General features: G+C 45.1%; 1 protein-coding gene across 13 annotated transcripts in view; it reads right to left on the reverse strand.

The window, feature by feature from the left end:
- ELAVL2 (ELAV like RNA binding protein 2) overlaps positions 1-8668 on the reverse strand; it is a 135413-nt gene extending 126745 nt beyond the window's left edge. For 2 of the 13 annotated variants that reach the window (XM_060301008.1, XM_060301000.1), the window contains exon 1: positions 8131-8667. The gene's annotated coding sequence lies outside the window, so the exon portion shown is untranslated. Of the gene's footprint in view, positions 1-3194; positions 3213-3269; positions 3289-3491; positions 3793-3889; positions 4147-5071; positions 5091-8130 lie in introns of those variants that run through there. The other 11 variants (XM_060301007.1, XM_060301004.1, XM_060301006.1 and 8 more) reach the window with 9 other exon arrangements.
- Between the last annotated feature and the right edge of the window lie 7098 nt (positions 8669-15766).

Raw genomic sequence — 15766 nt, forward strand, 5'->3', positions numbered from 1 at the left:
AGTTCTCCTTTGACCTTACTAAAATTAAAGTCATGATATACATCATGAATGCTAAAAGCCAAATCTGTTCATTTCCTGTTAGTTAAAATTTTCCTAAATACACCATAAAACCTCTGTAGACTTTTACTAGACATTAATTCCTAGTTTTAATTCACATTTCAAGTTACCAAATCTACTTAAACAGTAAAAAAAAAGTGTATATTTTAACACATAAAAGGCTTAAAACAAATTATTGCCTTTCAAGCTTAAGCACCTTCTGTTTCCACTTAGCACTTGAAATCGACAAGGGCTGCAAACCAACCAGTATCTAGAATCAAATAAATAGACGATAAATGTTCTTCCCAAATTAGAAACAAAACAATGGATTTGGCATTAGAGTACACAACATGTGGGTTCTGTGAGTAACAAGAACCAGTGAAGACTGCCACATCAGTAAAATGAAATTGGCCAAAGCAAGTAAACATTCTATGCATCTAATGTCCTCCAGAGTTAATTCAAGAGTTGGGTGTGGCATCACTAGTGCACAGAGCCTTGGATTTCCAACAGTTCTATAATATAGTATTAGCATAAAGCAGCAATGCTGCCAGCTAAATATTAACAATCAAGAAAGCCTCTAACCAGGCAGGATAAACTACATAATCTGTAGGTCACAGTACAAAATCAAAGTACTGGCTCCCTTGTTCAAAAATCAAGAATTTCAATGCGGAGGCATTATGGTCATGTGCCCATTCAGTGGCCCTGCCTCCAACCAAATACCCATGCTTTAAAAAAAGAAAGAAAAAACACAACATCATCAACACTTTAATGTGGTAGCTTACTATGATTATTGGCCCATTCAGCTGATTTTCCAAAGAATCAGAAACAGCTGGGGAGGACTGCTATGGGCAGGTTTTCCACAGGGTGGCACACCACCCAGGCCCCATACCATCTCACCTATAGAGCCCCTCCCAATGCCATCAAAAAAATTAACCTGACCAGGCTAAATACCGTGGATCTCCAACCTCCCTTACTTCCAAATAAACATTATCTGTGACAAAGGTGGCAACAAGAATGTAATAATGTGGTAGATTTTAAAAGATTTCAAACGAGAAGCAAAAGAACTGACCCTACCATGCAGACCAAGCCATCAAGAAGGTGAAGGTAAAGTCAGTCTTGGTAAGATGCTATTTGGGAGTACCCAGCTCTTTGGGGAGAAAGAACGCGAAGAGTAATTTGCCACTGTGGTGCTCTTGTGCCATGCTGATGCCTGAAAAGCATCATAAATTAAAAAATATATTTTTTCTTCCAAATTAAGAGGAAAAGTTTGATCCCAGCCTAGAAGCTGGGGTATTCTGGATGGCTCTGTTGTGTCCTTAAAGAGAACTTGGGACTTCCTTCTAGAAGAGAAGAAGAGAAAGAGACATTTGAGAGGGCAAAGCAGTATTTTTTTTTTTAATTAAAATAACATCAACAGGAAAAGCACAGAAGGCTAGAATGGCTGAAAGTGGCAACAAGGATTCAGCCAGGAACACCTGTCCGTATACAAAGAACCAAAAGCTGGATTAAGAAATGAGGAAGTAGAAATGCCACTTAAAGCATTGTTCTTCAGTAACCAGCTGGGAGCTGAGTCTTAACTAAAAGCGCTGAACCAGACAGAGAAGGACCTCGCTTCTCTGGTGAAGAAGCATTAACCAGAACCAACCAACCAAAAAACCAAAACCAAAAAAGGAACTCTAACAACCAATACATTCTGAGCCTAGAAAAGGAAAATAAGGTTCAGTAGGAAATAACAGACAGGCATGATTTCTAACAGCAAACAAGACACAGTGAAGGAAACACCTAAAGACAGGGAGAAAGGGTGTGGGGGGGGGCCTTAAAGGCCTAAGGCTGGGTCTTTGAAGAAAAAACAAAAAACCTTACTCCCCCGAAAGGTGGCAGCACAAAGTTACCCGAAAGGGCATTAAGGGGCCAGTTTTGAGCACACAAACACAAGAACATTCTCTCAAGAAGGAAAAGAAAGTAGAGGAAGCATAGAAAATTGGATGGAACGTGTTTCTTCAAAATCTAATTTTCCCCACCGCACCCCAGCCATGATCTTCCAGAACTGTTTTCCTCTTCCCCCCTCTATTCTCTCCCCCATTTCCAAGAGAACTTGAAGTATGTACCCCACACACACCTGAACAGTGTTAAACCAACATTCCTACAAACGTATTATGAAGAACAGTTCAAAACCAAAGGCAGTAACTTTGCAGTTCCTCCATCAAGAGTCACCCATTTCTAGAACCAAAGGTCCAGATGAGAAAGTAGATCCAGGAAAGCTTTTCCACCCGCTCACCAAAATGGAGACTCCAGGTCAGCTTCCGCAAGAAAAAGCGGCCTTAGCACAAATGAAAAATTCAGGCGACTCTGGGGGAAACGATTCTTGACAATGTTGTCTTCAAGGGCAACTGAACAGTATTTCAAACAAACCGATTTTACTTAAAAGGATGGGAAAATTACATCCCAACTGCTATTAGAGTTTTTAAATGGACTTAATTGCCATAAGTTTGGGGCTGAGCTACATTTTTATTTAGACAATTATTATGGGTAGGTCCACAAAAATATTAAGTTTTAAAAAGCTCTTTGTCCTTGCCGGACATATTTCGTGCGGCATTAAGCACCATCCTTTGGGGAAGGAATAAAGGAGACAGGATAGCCGGTAACAAACCCTCCTTTCCTCACATTTTCATAAAACATAGACGATAGGAGATGAACATTTTATCGTAAAGATGATCTTCGAAAATGCACACTATTTTAAATGACCATCTGGACAGCTACGGCTCCGTGCCTGTAGCTCACATCTAGAGGCAATGTCCTGCGCTCCAGCCCTCTAGGATAACAAGTCAGCTTTTAAGGAAACGCCGTGGGAAGACTGTGTGCTGGTCACTGTCACGACCACTGGAGGAGCACCTGCTGGTTAACAGAGGCTGGTCCACCCGAGACTCCACGAGTCTCACCAGGGCGCGCACACACGTCCGTGCACCGGGGCGCCGCTGGCCAGCCCTCCTGGCCGAGCTGGAGGCAGCCGCCGCAACCGCCGCGAGCAAGCGAAAGCCCAGAGCCTGCCTCGCCCGGCGGCCCGACCCGCCCCGTGGTTCCCGCCCAGCGCACGGCTCGCGCGCAAACCCGGGATGCGACCTCGAGCTGCGACCTCGCGCGGCTGCGCCCGATCTCACCTAACACGGCGCAAGGGGAAGAGCGGCCCGAGGATCCTCCCTGCTCTGTCCTGGGCGCCCACGGTCCCAACCCACCTCCGCACACTGCGTGGCCGCAGCAAGTCTCGAGACGCCCCGGGAGCGCAAAGGACCACGCGCGAGGAGGCGCCGTACCAAGTGGGCACGCCACCAGACACCACCCGGCTGGAGAACCCAGTGCACGCAGCCTCCCACAAGACGGAGGTGCCAGTCCACCACAGGAATCCTGCCCTTTTTCTAGAAAAGCCCCCTCCCCCACTTTCCCTCCAATACACTCACCTGCGTCTCGGCGCAGTTCTTCTCGCGCCACCCGCGGCCGTAACCCGACACGTCCACGCCTGTGCACGCTGCCTGGCGCAACTGGCCCCGCTCGGCTCCCGCCGCCCCCAACCAGCTTGTGCCCACAAGAGGGGCGGTGCCACCTCCCGAGGCGACCAATTCCCTCGACTCCCGCCGCCAGGGGTCGAGCTCTAGGAACTTCCCGTGCACAACCTCCGCCGCCTCCACCAACGTTCCCGCCCTGAGCCCGGACGAGGGCTCCCGCCGAGCCGAGGCCGGACCCCGCAACACAGCGCCGCGGCGGCGCGCACCGCCCTCAGCCTCGGCGTCCGAAACAGACTCGCGGCCCGGCGAGGCGTGCCCGCCCCCGCCCCACCCCACCCCACCCCCGCACTTGCCTGCTGTGACTCAGAGCTGCAGCTACTACGGCTCGCGCTGCCGACCGTCACACAGCCGCGGAGGATTCGCTCCGGGCGGGCTCCGCGGAGAGGCGGTAGTGGCGGCGGCAGCGGCGTCCCCAGGTCTGACGGTGGCGGGAAGGCGGCCTGGAACCCAGCGGAACCCCCGCCCCACCCGCGCCGCGCCAGCAACCGGCCTCCTCACACGGCCCGCAGCTGCCTCAGTGACGCCCGGGCGCCGCGGTCCCGCCGTTTGTAGCGGGGCGGGGAGGAGGGGCTTGCTTGGAAGAGCGCCAGGAGGCGGGGCCGGCGGCGAGTTCGCGGCGCCGCGGCTACTGCTGCCGGCGCGTGCCCTGCCCGGCAGCCCCGAGGGTCGGTGCCTGGGAGCACACGCCCGACTGCGGACTCTTTGGCTCCTTCCCTCCCAGCTTCCGATTCCAGGCAGGCTCCTGGACCAGGTTCCCCTGGCAGCGCGGAGAGCGTCGCGCGCCCAGAGGCGTCAGATACCAGGTGCAAGTTTGCAAACCCCGAGGCTCCGGACTCTAACGGGCAGCCAGAGCGATTCGCGCGGGGGTACTTTGATATATGTGTATCAAATATATATACATACATATATTAACATATTGCAAGCAAAGCTCAAGGGCTTTTTCCCTACTTCACAGCTGAAGGGTCCGGTCCCTCCGCGAAAAACTAAAGGTTTGCCCCCGCTGCCCTTCTCTGCCTGTCTAGATGGAATCTGATGTTCAAATAAGCCCCGAGTACCTGTGTGGGGTGCTATACTCTGCTTCAAACACAAAGTAGGAAATCCTGCACTCGACTATATAAGCGCCTGTCGCTCGCCGCATCCTTCCAACGCCCCCCACCGAAGCCCTGAAACGGCCAACTCTTCACCGAGGGGGCGTCCCATCGCTGCCTTTCCTTGGCCCGCCCCCACGCCCAGTTCAATCGCTTTCCCCAGGAAAAACCTGTGCCAGTCCTCAGACCCAGACCCAAGACTGGGAGTCAAAACCGACCCCAAACCACGCGGCGGAAGCACGTTTTTACAGCTGCTCATCCGCTTAATTACGAGAGCACCTGTCATATTGGGGCTTTTTTGTGTTTGTTTTCTTTCAATGCAAAGGCTTCCGTTTTAACCCTTCCCCCTAAAAAACTACATTTAAAAATATCACCTGTCAAACCTACCTGTAATCGCACGAGGTAAGAGAAAGAACTGAGCAGTGGGCGGCTGAGTCGCCGCAAGAACGTGACCGAGGTTACAGCTTCAAGGGCATGATGCGGGTTTGATGCAGCAAGGTCCGCTAAGGGCGGCCAGCGCTCCCCGCCCCCCACGCGACGGGCGGGGCTGGGGGAGAAGCGGGGAAGGACTCCTCTAACCCAGGGCGGGAGGTAGAGGAGACAAAATTGCCCTCCTGGGCGAAGTCAAATCAGACAGTTAAAGTAGGGGGCTCAGCCATGATCGAAATGGAGACAGTCCATCCCTCATTTTGGGGGACCCAGACTGGGGACACCAGAAATAGCTAATTGATTCTATATCAGCATTTCTATTGTCACCCCAATTACGATTTGCAATTAAATGACCTTAATTGACTTTGTACGGGTTCCTGGGGAAACGGCTCAAAGCGCCTGCGCCTCTTTGACCTCCCTCTAAACAGTTAATTATAATATTCCCATCCCAGGCAGGGGGGATTGCTAAGAATGCCTGTTTCCAAACGTTAGGCAAAAATGGGCCTACCAAATTTGCCAATCCAAGCCTAAAACTCTTAGAATGCCTTGTGATGCCCTACTTCCCGAAACTGACTTCTTGAAGTCATGGGAGACCTCTCTCTCAACAGAGTTCCCCAAGTCTTCCAAACCACTTCTAGTTGGCAAACACTGCGTTTTCGTGGAGAACTCCAGAACAGGTTAAGCTTTATAAAGTGGGGCTGCCAAGCACTTGGATAAAAGAGGGAAGGGGAACCCAGGAGTACCTGGTGTAAGACAGACTCAGCAAAAACTAAGAGAAACAGTTATTCTCTTAATCCCCCAAAAGGTGATTTTTAAACCCTCAACATTTTCTCTCCGTCTTTTTTTTTTTTTTTTTGACTTATTTTAGATTCTAACAAATCTTTCAGATGTCCCATTTAAGAAGCCATTTTACCAAGGAAATCTTATGGGCCCTAAACAGATTTCATACCCTTTCATCCCCCAAACACTCACACCTTTCCCCCTGACTTTTAGGAACTGATTTCCAGTTAGGAAAATAATTTCTTAGGTTACTATTGTCTGCTCTGTACCCCGCCCCCCCCCATGTTAAGCCTACATTTTATAGGTTGCACTGTAGGCCTAAGAAATAAACCACCTCCATTTCCCGTCCACTCTCAACATCCAGAGGATGGGTATAATAAATAGGGTGTAGGGAAGGGCTGAAGGTTTAGAATCTTAACCAACAGGAATGTTTGTACATGAGCGGGGGAGGGGAAAGAACCTGTTCATTTCGGGGAGAAAGTACAGAGACATCCATCCTGGCCCAGCGGTGTTAAGAGTAAATTCTAAATGGTTGACAATTTCTCTCACTCTGGCCACAGTAAAGCCAGATCTGCAGCTGGTAATTACGAGAGAAAATACCCAGTCTCGACATCAGTTTCGCTAACCCACAGAGAATGTATCCAACCTCCAATTTCCCACAGTTATACAGCTCTCATATTAATTCTTTACAGACGTGAAATAGGTGGGTATGTGGCAACGTGCTGGGCATAAATTAAGCAACAATGGCCACGCGAAGTCCTGTTCGCCGCTGAGATCCCGGGGTGGGCACTGCCACCTTGCTATCCCCAGCCCCCAGGACCCCGGAGATGGCAAAGTCGAGTCCGGAGAAGACCGGCCGCGCGTTGGCTTTTCGAACTGGGAGGGTGGGTGGGATGGAGAGCAGAGAGAAATTAAGCCAGCCGGCTTTGTACCTTTTCCCAATCCTCTCCTTCTCAAGCACCACACGGGCGCTCTCATGCACACACTCGCCCACACCCCCTCGTGCCAATAATTTAAACTTCTCTCAGGCAAGGGCACTGCCACCACCATTCCCTCCACCCTCCCCGCCCCGCGAACATCCTCCCCCTTTCCCACCTCTACCCTGTGTTCTCTTTTTCGCAGTAGAAAGCCAGCTGGTTTCTCCTAAACCCTGAGAAATCACAAAAGTTAAAATGAAGCAAGTGTCTGCCCAGCGTCTCATCCCCAACCATCTTTCTCCAGGCGTCAGTTTAACAATAGCTATTCGAGAAAAGGGGTGGGTGGGGGGCCGCAAGGAAGGGGTTGAGGGATGTGTAGCCGAGTTGGCTACTGAGTGGCTGCGAAGCCTTGTCGGCTGCGAAGGGGGTTCCCCCCTCACCCAGAAGGCGAAGTCAGCCGCGTAGGACCAAGGACAGGGCTTGGAATCCACTTCCCAGCGCGCAGCACAGCGAGGCTCCCAGGCAGCCGCCCCTCCAACAGACACAGCTCCAAGGATCTTATTTACGCTTTTCTGAACAAAGGGAATCTCATATCCGGTACAGGCTTAAGAATTCGGCCCTAAATTGTCTATCTTCTTTTTAAACACAACCATGATCATTGGCGGCCGTGAATTAGAGCCCGCACACCTCGCAACGATGAGCTTTGACAGCTTCTACCCACCCCAGCCCCAGCCCAGCCCCAGCCCTCAGGCGGCATGTACTTTTTTCAGTCAACTACAACTAGCTGCCTAGTGCAGCATATAAATTCCATCTGGCAATCCCATCTCCCCAGCACATGTTATCTGGTTAATGCAATTAAGTCGGGGGTTTTCGCTGGTCTAATCTCCAAGTCCAGGCTTCTGATTCCCCTTAATGGTCCTAAAGCCTCTCCGGTCCTTCGGTTGCTTCGCGAAAGTAGAGGCATGCATCCCCCCGCCCCCCCCCAAACCCAAGTTATCCCTCTCTTCCCACGAAATGAACTTCCAACCTCAATCCCGAAGCTCACTCAATATCTAGACTCCCATTGTACCCCTGTTCTTCCCTGGCCACATTTACCACTTAAGTTTCTGCCATTGACATTTGTGAATATTCAGTACGTCAAGCATGCGTCCACGGTCTTTTAGTCTAGGTCTATAGAATTAAAAAGCAGAGCAGTATCTTTGAAATAATACAAACATGTGCAATTAACTTCGTATTCTGTATTCTGCTCACTTACAGGTTTTCTGGGTTTGCCAGCGCATCGCTGCAACTAATGATTAAAGAAACCAAACCGAAACTTACCTTTCTCCCTTAAGGTTTTTGTGTATATGTGTTTTTAAAGTAACGGTGCAGTTCTCCCAATAAGGATGAGCAAGAGGCTGCTGGATAGTTCTCTTAAGACAGCACGAAACCTAAAACTGTGCTCGGCTTAAAAGAAGCAAATAAAAAGAAATGCTTTCGACCCCAAAGTCCAACGCTAAGAGAAATGGCGAAAAAAAAAATATATGAAAGGGGAGGGGAAACTTAAAAAAGAGAGTTTAAAAAGACGGAGACTACCCTCCTATTGCCGTTCAACTAAACAAAAAGGGGCAAGAAAAACAAACGAAGGAACAAAGAAAGAGACGAAAGAACGTTTTTTCAAAAAGACGATGTCTTTCTCCTTGTTGCTTTTTAGTAGGTCGCTACAGGAGTAAGCTGCTGCATCTCTAACTGAGAACAGAAATAAGGGGGGAGGACGTCTTAAAAGGGAGGTGGACTGGACCACAGATTTATAGCACCGTATCACCAACCCCTTCTCTGCCTCCGCACTGCCGTGTGTGCAGCTGCTCTGCCAGGCTCCTATCCCGGGCAGCACGCGCGGAAGTATACGCTGAGTCGTGCCACAACTCAACTTGCTCATCTACCCAGGATCCTGATTGGTCCAGACGCTTCTATTGAGGCCGCCCAGGAGAGGCCGCGCGATATGATTGGTTAGGTCCTTGTGTCACTCTCGAGAGCTCAATGGAGTCCCGTTTCAAGGTAAGTTGTGCGGGGAGGTACACGCTTAACACTGGTGGCGAAGGGAAATGCAAGAAGCAAAAAGAGATGGGGAGAGAGCAACGTGGGAGGGTTGGAACAGTACTATCAGAGTTTTTGCGATATGGCACGATCTCCTTTCCTCTTAAATCTTTCTGCTTTGGAAAGACTCATTTCCTTTGCCATCACTGCCTCATCTATGGCACTTTTCTTTATAACATTAAACTCTGTCCCCTATGTATGAGTCACTGAGAGCTCCCTCTCTTTGAACTGAGTGAAAGGGATGAATGTACATCCATTACTTGCACGCATGCCTTTTTCGATTTGTGTTCCAGTATTCTATATTAGATATTAGGTAATTTAATGTCTTTCTCTATTTTAATATATGCATATTACTGCTCTCTTGTTTGTTTGGGTTTTTTTAAGCGTCTTTTAGGATAAGAATGAAGTCAGAAATGCTTTCAAATAAAGCTGCACGGTTTGAATTACCTTTCACTTCATGTCAGAGTAGAAAAGTGCAGGATAAACATCCTGTCCAGGGGAAGAGGTGCTGAGTTGAGCTAAGGTCCTTCACTTTGGGGTGTATGATGACACTCAAAAAGAGCAGCTGTATATAAAATTAGAACAAGCCACTCCTCTGCATTTGGTGGCAGTACAGTTCTTGGGCCACACATGTATTGCTGACAGTAAAGATAGTCAAGCCTTTATCTGGACTCTTACTCTGAGGATTTAGAAAGTTTAACCAGAAGACCAAGTGCTGTCAACCCTTCTGTTTTATAGATGAAGGCTACTTTATTAAACCCCATATTTTAATAACATTCAGGAGGATGAAATATAGCTTTATTCATGGTATTTATTTCTTCCTCCAAGTGAAACTGTAGTTCTCAGGATCGACTTGATGTATAAGTAGAGACAATATTCACTTGACCTAGGTTCTTTTCCAGCTTGGATTTCTTCTTTTAATCTTGAAAGGTAACACCAGCTTCCTACACAGTACTTACAATTCTTGCACAGTGTAACATCTTTCTGGAAGCTCATTCCTTTCCAAAAGAAATTCCTTTACTTGTTTCTTTATTACTAGCCTCTATCTTTGAGAATGCCGGAAAGAGGAGGCACAGGTAAGAGTTAGAGACTGCAGGGGGGTGGAATGGGAATGCAGGGAAAATGGACAGATAGTCACAAAGCAAAATGACTAGAAAGTCAGGGTTGAAGTAAATCATAGTTCCTTGAAAGTGTCTTTGAGTGTTGATAGATGCTTAATGGCAAAGAACAGAAGACCTGTTTATGTCCCATATAGCCCGTACAATATGTCCGAGTTCTATACTTTGGATAACAATAACTGGGACTTGGGAAAGGAGGCCTGAATCTATATAACTGACATTTATAATTATCATGCCTTAATTCCCACCCCTACTTTTTATATAACAACAGGCCTGGGGTCCTAATTTCAACATAAAACTATTCTCTAGACCTGGGTGGAACTCAGGGGCAGAAGAAAGAAAAGCTGTTTGAAGAAAGAGAGTCAAGGGGTTGAGGGAACAACAAATAAAGGGAAAAAACAGAAAACCTCCACCTCATCTACAATAAAGTAATCACTGTATGAATAAACAGTTGGAAGATTGAGTTCGCTGTCATTCTCCTTCAACCCCTCCCTTCACCCCTAGATCAGTACAAAGAGTAAGGTAATAAATACAATTTGGGTAAAAGTGTAATACTGTTTAGTCAGAATTACCAATGAAGTGAATTGTCTTTTATCCTTGTTAATATGCTCTTAATATTGAATTAGTTGCATTTGTTCACATAATATTCTCAACAATTTGAAGAAAATCTTTACCATTAACTTACAATTACATAAATTCCATCTAATTATGTGGAAACTAATACTTTGTTTTATTTTTTGATGTTTGTATCCACAAGAAAGATTTTGTGGATTACAGTAGTATATTTTTGCAAGGATTGGGGGAGGGTGGGTATGGAAAGCTGGGTGTGGTGTGGAGTGATGAAAATCCAGCCTGTGTGTTATGTAGTTAAAGAAATTACCTGAAAAATGGCAAACTTGTCCATTCAAATGCAAAATGCTAAATTTTATGGCTTCAGTATGTACGCTTTTTTCAGTTTTTTCAGAGGAGCAAATATTTTTCAGAATGTTTTCATTTTCAACAAGTTGTTTTTTCTATGTAGATAAAGTGGAGTTAAATTATTTAAGAAATTGAAAACGTCTTAAAATACTAGTTTACTTCCTCAAACAGATGTTTTTACATTTAAAAACTTTTAAATGGATAAATATAGTATAAGTAACACGTACTTTTCCAACTTTTAAAAATAAAAACTGAATACAATCACTTTAACACAAATGATACCTGGATATATATTTCACTTTGAAATTCATGCTGTTACAGCCTGAAATATTAACATACTCTATCTTGCAATTAATAAAGACTATGTGTAAACATCACACTCCACATTAAGCAATTGTAATCAATCCCTCTTCATTCATAGCTAGGTAAAGAATTATCCACAGCATCTGATCTTGTATTAGAAAAGCATTTGAATTATGATTGTCTTGTTAGCTCTGATATATCTTCAAAGTACTTGATATTAAACCACAACAGAGAAGGGAGAGATATAGGGAGTCACTGAGAGCTTGGAGAAAAAGTTCGACGTGGAGAAAGCTGCAAAAAGAATAGTTCTCAAAGCAGAAAAAGTAATGAATTCAATTGATTATTTTACTAAAATATCTTTATAAAGGAACAGTCATTCATAGGAATACTCGTAAGCTATTGCGGGCAATGTCTTTTATGGTAAATAACCCCCCTACACTAGTTCTGGGGAGGAAGAGAGGATACTTTTAGGGTTTTATGATAAAGGTGGCTGTAAAGTACAATTGTAACTTTTTTAAAGTAAAGAAAGCAGTTAAGCTATTTAAATGAGTTTACAATGTTTGGCTTAGGGTGATAGTTCCAAACATTATACCCTCTCAGATGTATAAAAATATTATTCTGTGTTAATTTGTTGGGCTGTTTGGGATGATGGAGGGGGGTGTCTGCTGTTCATAATGTTAGAAGTGTGACAGTTTACTGCCTGAGTGAGAAATAGAGCTATTATATAGCTTGATGATTACTATTTTATTTATTCTTCTTAAAGAAGTACGTCAACTTTACTTCCACAGTTTAGAAAACAGGAAAAAAAATGTCGAGAAAATTGATACCAATGTGAGTTTAGAACATGAAACCGGGCTAAAGAAAGAGGCATGAGTTAGCACCATGGACAGAGACAAGCCGAGCCTGAATAAAGGTTTGCAAAGCTTGTTGGAGTTTTCTGTCCCTCCCAGTGAGACACAGAAACTACAGTTCTTGGGAACATTTCATTTCTACAGACTATAGGGCTGTCCTACTCCATAGAAACACGTTTATTTTGAATTAGGCTGGCTTTTGCTAGGACTCGGCCATAGTGACAAACCGCCAGGAAGGTTAGCGCCCCGAACTCGCTGCGCACCCTCCACTGTCCTCTTTCCAGACACTTCTTCCCCTAGTGAGCCTGTCAGTCATCAAAGAGGTCATACAAAATAAATGCAAATCCAGGTAGTCATCGAAAAGTCAGCTAAACCTACTCCAGATTTGTTAATCCTCGAAATTCCCAGAGGGAATCGCAACAAAAACGCCTACACGCTCGACCCTCTCTCCCCTCCCCCCGTTCTTCCCCCGGCTCCCTCCATCTCCTGGCAAAGGGGCAAAGCCTTTTATCCGAAGGTGAGTGACCTCCGAGACTATTTCGCAAAGAACCCTTTATATTGCAAACACTTTCCATTAGGAACAGTGCCAGAGACGGCAGTGAGCAGGACCACAAACATCCTTTACTTTCTCTTTACATCATGCCTTTAAACTCCTGTTCAAGGGAAAAGGCTGTAAAAGGAGCAGACTCAGCGAGAATTTACCCTAAATTCCGAGGTTACTGTTTACACTTAAAGACACGTGAATTGTACAGGTTTTTAAAAAAATTAAACGTAATGTGTCGCGGTAAATTAAGACCAGCCTATATTGTTCTTCCCCCCCGTCCCCTACCACGACCGCCTTTCCCCCTCCTCTCAGCAAAATGTGTATGAGGTGCATTCTCCTTTAGATGATTTGCCTGCGGATATTCAGGCTGAAATCTGTTGCACGTGCCCCGGAGTGTCTCGGAAAATTTATTTGCAGCTTCGGATCAACGATCATTTATGTTAAACGCTCCTGCAAATGCCCTCAGCTTTCTTCCCCTCCTCTCTTTTACTCAGGACCAACTTTTAGCAAGGTAAACTCACGTCTTTCCTGAGCATGCAAAGGGTGATCTAGGCGACGAGGGAGGGTGAGGTAAGAAAAAACTTGGAGGTGAGAAAGGGCAAGTCGGAGCTTTGTGTCCGTTTCTTCCAGGGATGATAACAGCCTTCTCTAAGCTTCCTCCTGGAGCCGATACATCTCATGCAAAATTAATACAAGTAATTAAAAATAGCAGATTCCAAAGTTAAAGGAAACCATCTGTCTCAGCTGGTGGCAATCAGTCTTTTCGCCGGCCCCTTTACCGGGACCTGGGAAGAAACGGTTTTTCTGCTTCCGATGCTCGGAGGCTCTTTCTTATATTGAAGATTTATGTTTCCACTTGTGTGCGATGCACGTCTAATTTGAAATAATAAAGCCGGGCTGAGCAACCAGTCAATCAGAGCTATCAACTGCGCTCGGCACGCAGCCCTGCCCCCAGCTTCCTCGGATCTCTAACCCTCTTTCCCTCCTCCCCTCTATCTCGCTCTCCTTGCTCTCCCCCTCCTATTTCCTCTCTCCTCTGCCCTGTCACACACTCACACTTTTCCCCCACGTGTGTTCAGATCAAACCCTTGCCCCATAGAGCAAGTGACCGTACCAGGGCCCGGGGACAAAGGCAGAGTTTGTAGCAGAAGAAGACTGAGGCCCGGGGAGACAGCGGCTAGACAAACAGCTGTCTTATCAGCCCGCTGCAGAGATGGAGATGGCTCGAGAGGTCCTCAACAGATAATCACTTGAATACGTTTGCAATGCGCCAAACTTCACGCTTGATAAGGCCAACCCAATGTAGAGAGCAGCCCAGATCCTGCTCCATTCTGTTTTATCTGGGCTGTAAATTAAGAAATTGAAATTCAGGTGGCAGAGGCAGCAGTCGGCTGACAGACCGCTAAAGTAAACTGTCATTAAAATGCTTTCGGCAGGCAGAGAGGGGGCGCCTGGAATGGGATATATTTTTTAATGGGGGGAGGGGAGCGGTGAGAGAAAAAGTCCACCGGTTTTAAAAATTATTTGGGGAGAGGAAGCTGTGAGGAAAAGTTGCAAAGGGACACATCATCTTGGTCATGATTCCTAGTCATAACTACGATGTAGAAACAATTTGAAAAGAATAAAGTTGTGTGAAGTTTGGTGTAATAGAGATTAAGGGACAATTTAAACCAATCTGATGAAAAACTGAATTGTGTCTTTATCAGAGCATAGGGCAGAGGAAGCTCTCTGACTACAGTATTAGAAACAGATTCCAAATGGGCTCTAAAGTTTTCCTTTTGTTGTAAGAAAAGTAGATCAATCAGATGCAGAGGAGTTACCATAAACTGAGGTAAACCTGACCTTTTTGTTGAAGTGATGGGGCCACAGGAGAGATTCCAGGATGGTTTTTAGAATAGCCGAAGAAGTTGTCAACCACAGAAACGAATCTGCTTTAGCTACTTACAAGAATAAGAGTTATATTTCATCCCCTCTGCCTTTACCTAGATAATTACTATGGGGTATTTCAGGAAACTCAAGAAATTCCACATGTGTATTTTGACATCACTTGATTCTTTCAGCACACTTTATATCTACACTCTTCTGTCTGCTTTTATGGGTATGGAGCATGAAGTTCTATGCGTTATTTGAATAAATGTTTCACAAAAAGTTTAAGATGTAAAATGACCAGAATATAGCCAGTGACCCTGTTGCCTTGATTCACTGATGACTCTGTGCTGTATCTGGTTCTCCATGTGGTTGAATAGATTGTAAATTCACTGGTGTGCATTTATGAGAGTGTGTAAGTATGAGAGGATGCAGTGCATTTTCCAGGCAGCATTTATATTTTAAGTTTTAGCAACGTTTCTAAAAGCGTACCTTCAGCTGATAACACATGGTTAACACAGTTTTAGAAAATGGATCAGTTTTTACTTTGTTTAACCCCAAAATTTTGATCAATGTCAGAGTGCACTTAACTGGCAATATAAAGGTTGCTTAAATCACAGTGGGGTGAAGAAGAATTAAAAATAAATCTGTTGGGAAAAAATGATGAGAAAAAATGTAAGATGCTAGTATACGTTTCAATAGTTATTAAACTATTTAGATACATTAAAAAACAATTCTTTTAATCTTTGAAATTGTCATTTGATTACTCATAGGGAAGTAATCAAATAAATATGTCATGGAATCTCAAACATGTTTCTGTTGAACATTTTTTGCAAAAATCCTTCATGCCTTGTAACACTGAGAGGTATTAAAAAATATTCAAGCACACGAATGAATGAGTGCTGTATGGGTTCTTCAATGAGAGAGAAATCTAAGTTTATGTTAGCTAGCTTTTCCCCTCCATAACATCATTTTCCATAATGTTATCATGTTGGTTTAAATAATGGCTGCTATATAGGCATTTTAAGAAATATTCTTTTAATGAATCCCAAACTTTTAGGCAATGTTATATTATCTTCTGATAATGAGACATTTTTCTGCTTGTTACAAAGCACAGTATTGTTGAGTATTTACTCAAACAAATTTGAATTGCCAACTTAAATGTCTCAAGCTATGGTTTTTATTTTTATTTTTCTTAAGTAAGTTGAAAATATGCATACAAGGGACTGCTTAACCTATTCTTTGTCATTACAAGTAGGACTTTTTAAAGATGAGAATTT

Source organism: Globicephala melas, chromosome 6 (assembly GCF_963455315.2).
Source record: "Globicephala melas chromosome 6, mGloMel1.2, whole genome shotgun sequence".
NCBI classification, from domain to species: domain Eukaryota; kingdom Metazoa; phylum Chordata; class Mammalia; order Artiodactyla; family Delphinidae; genus Globicephala; species Globicephala melas.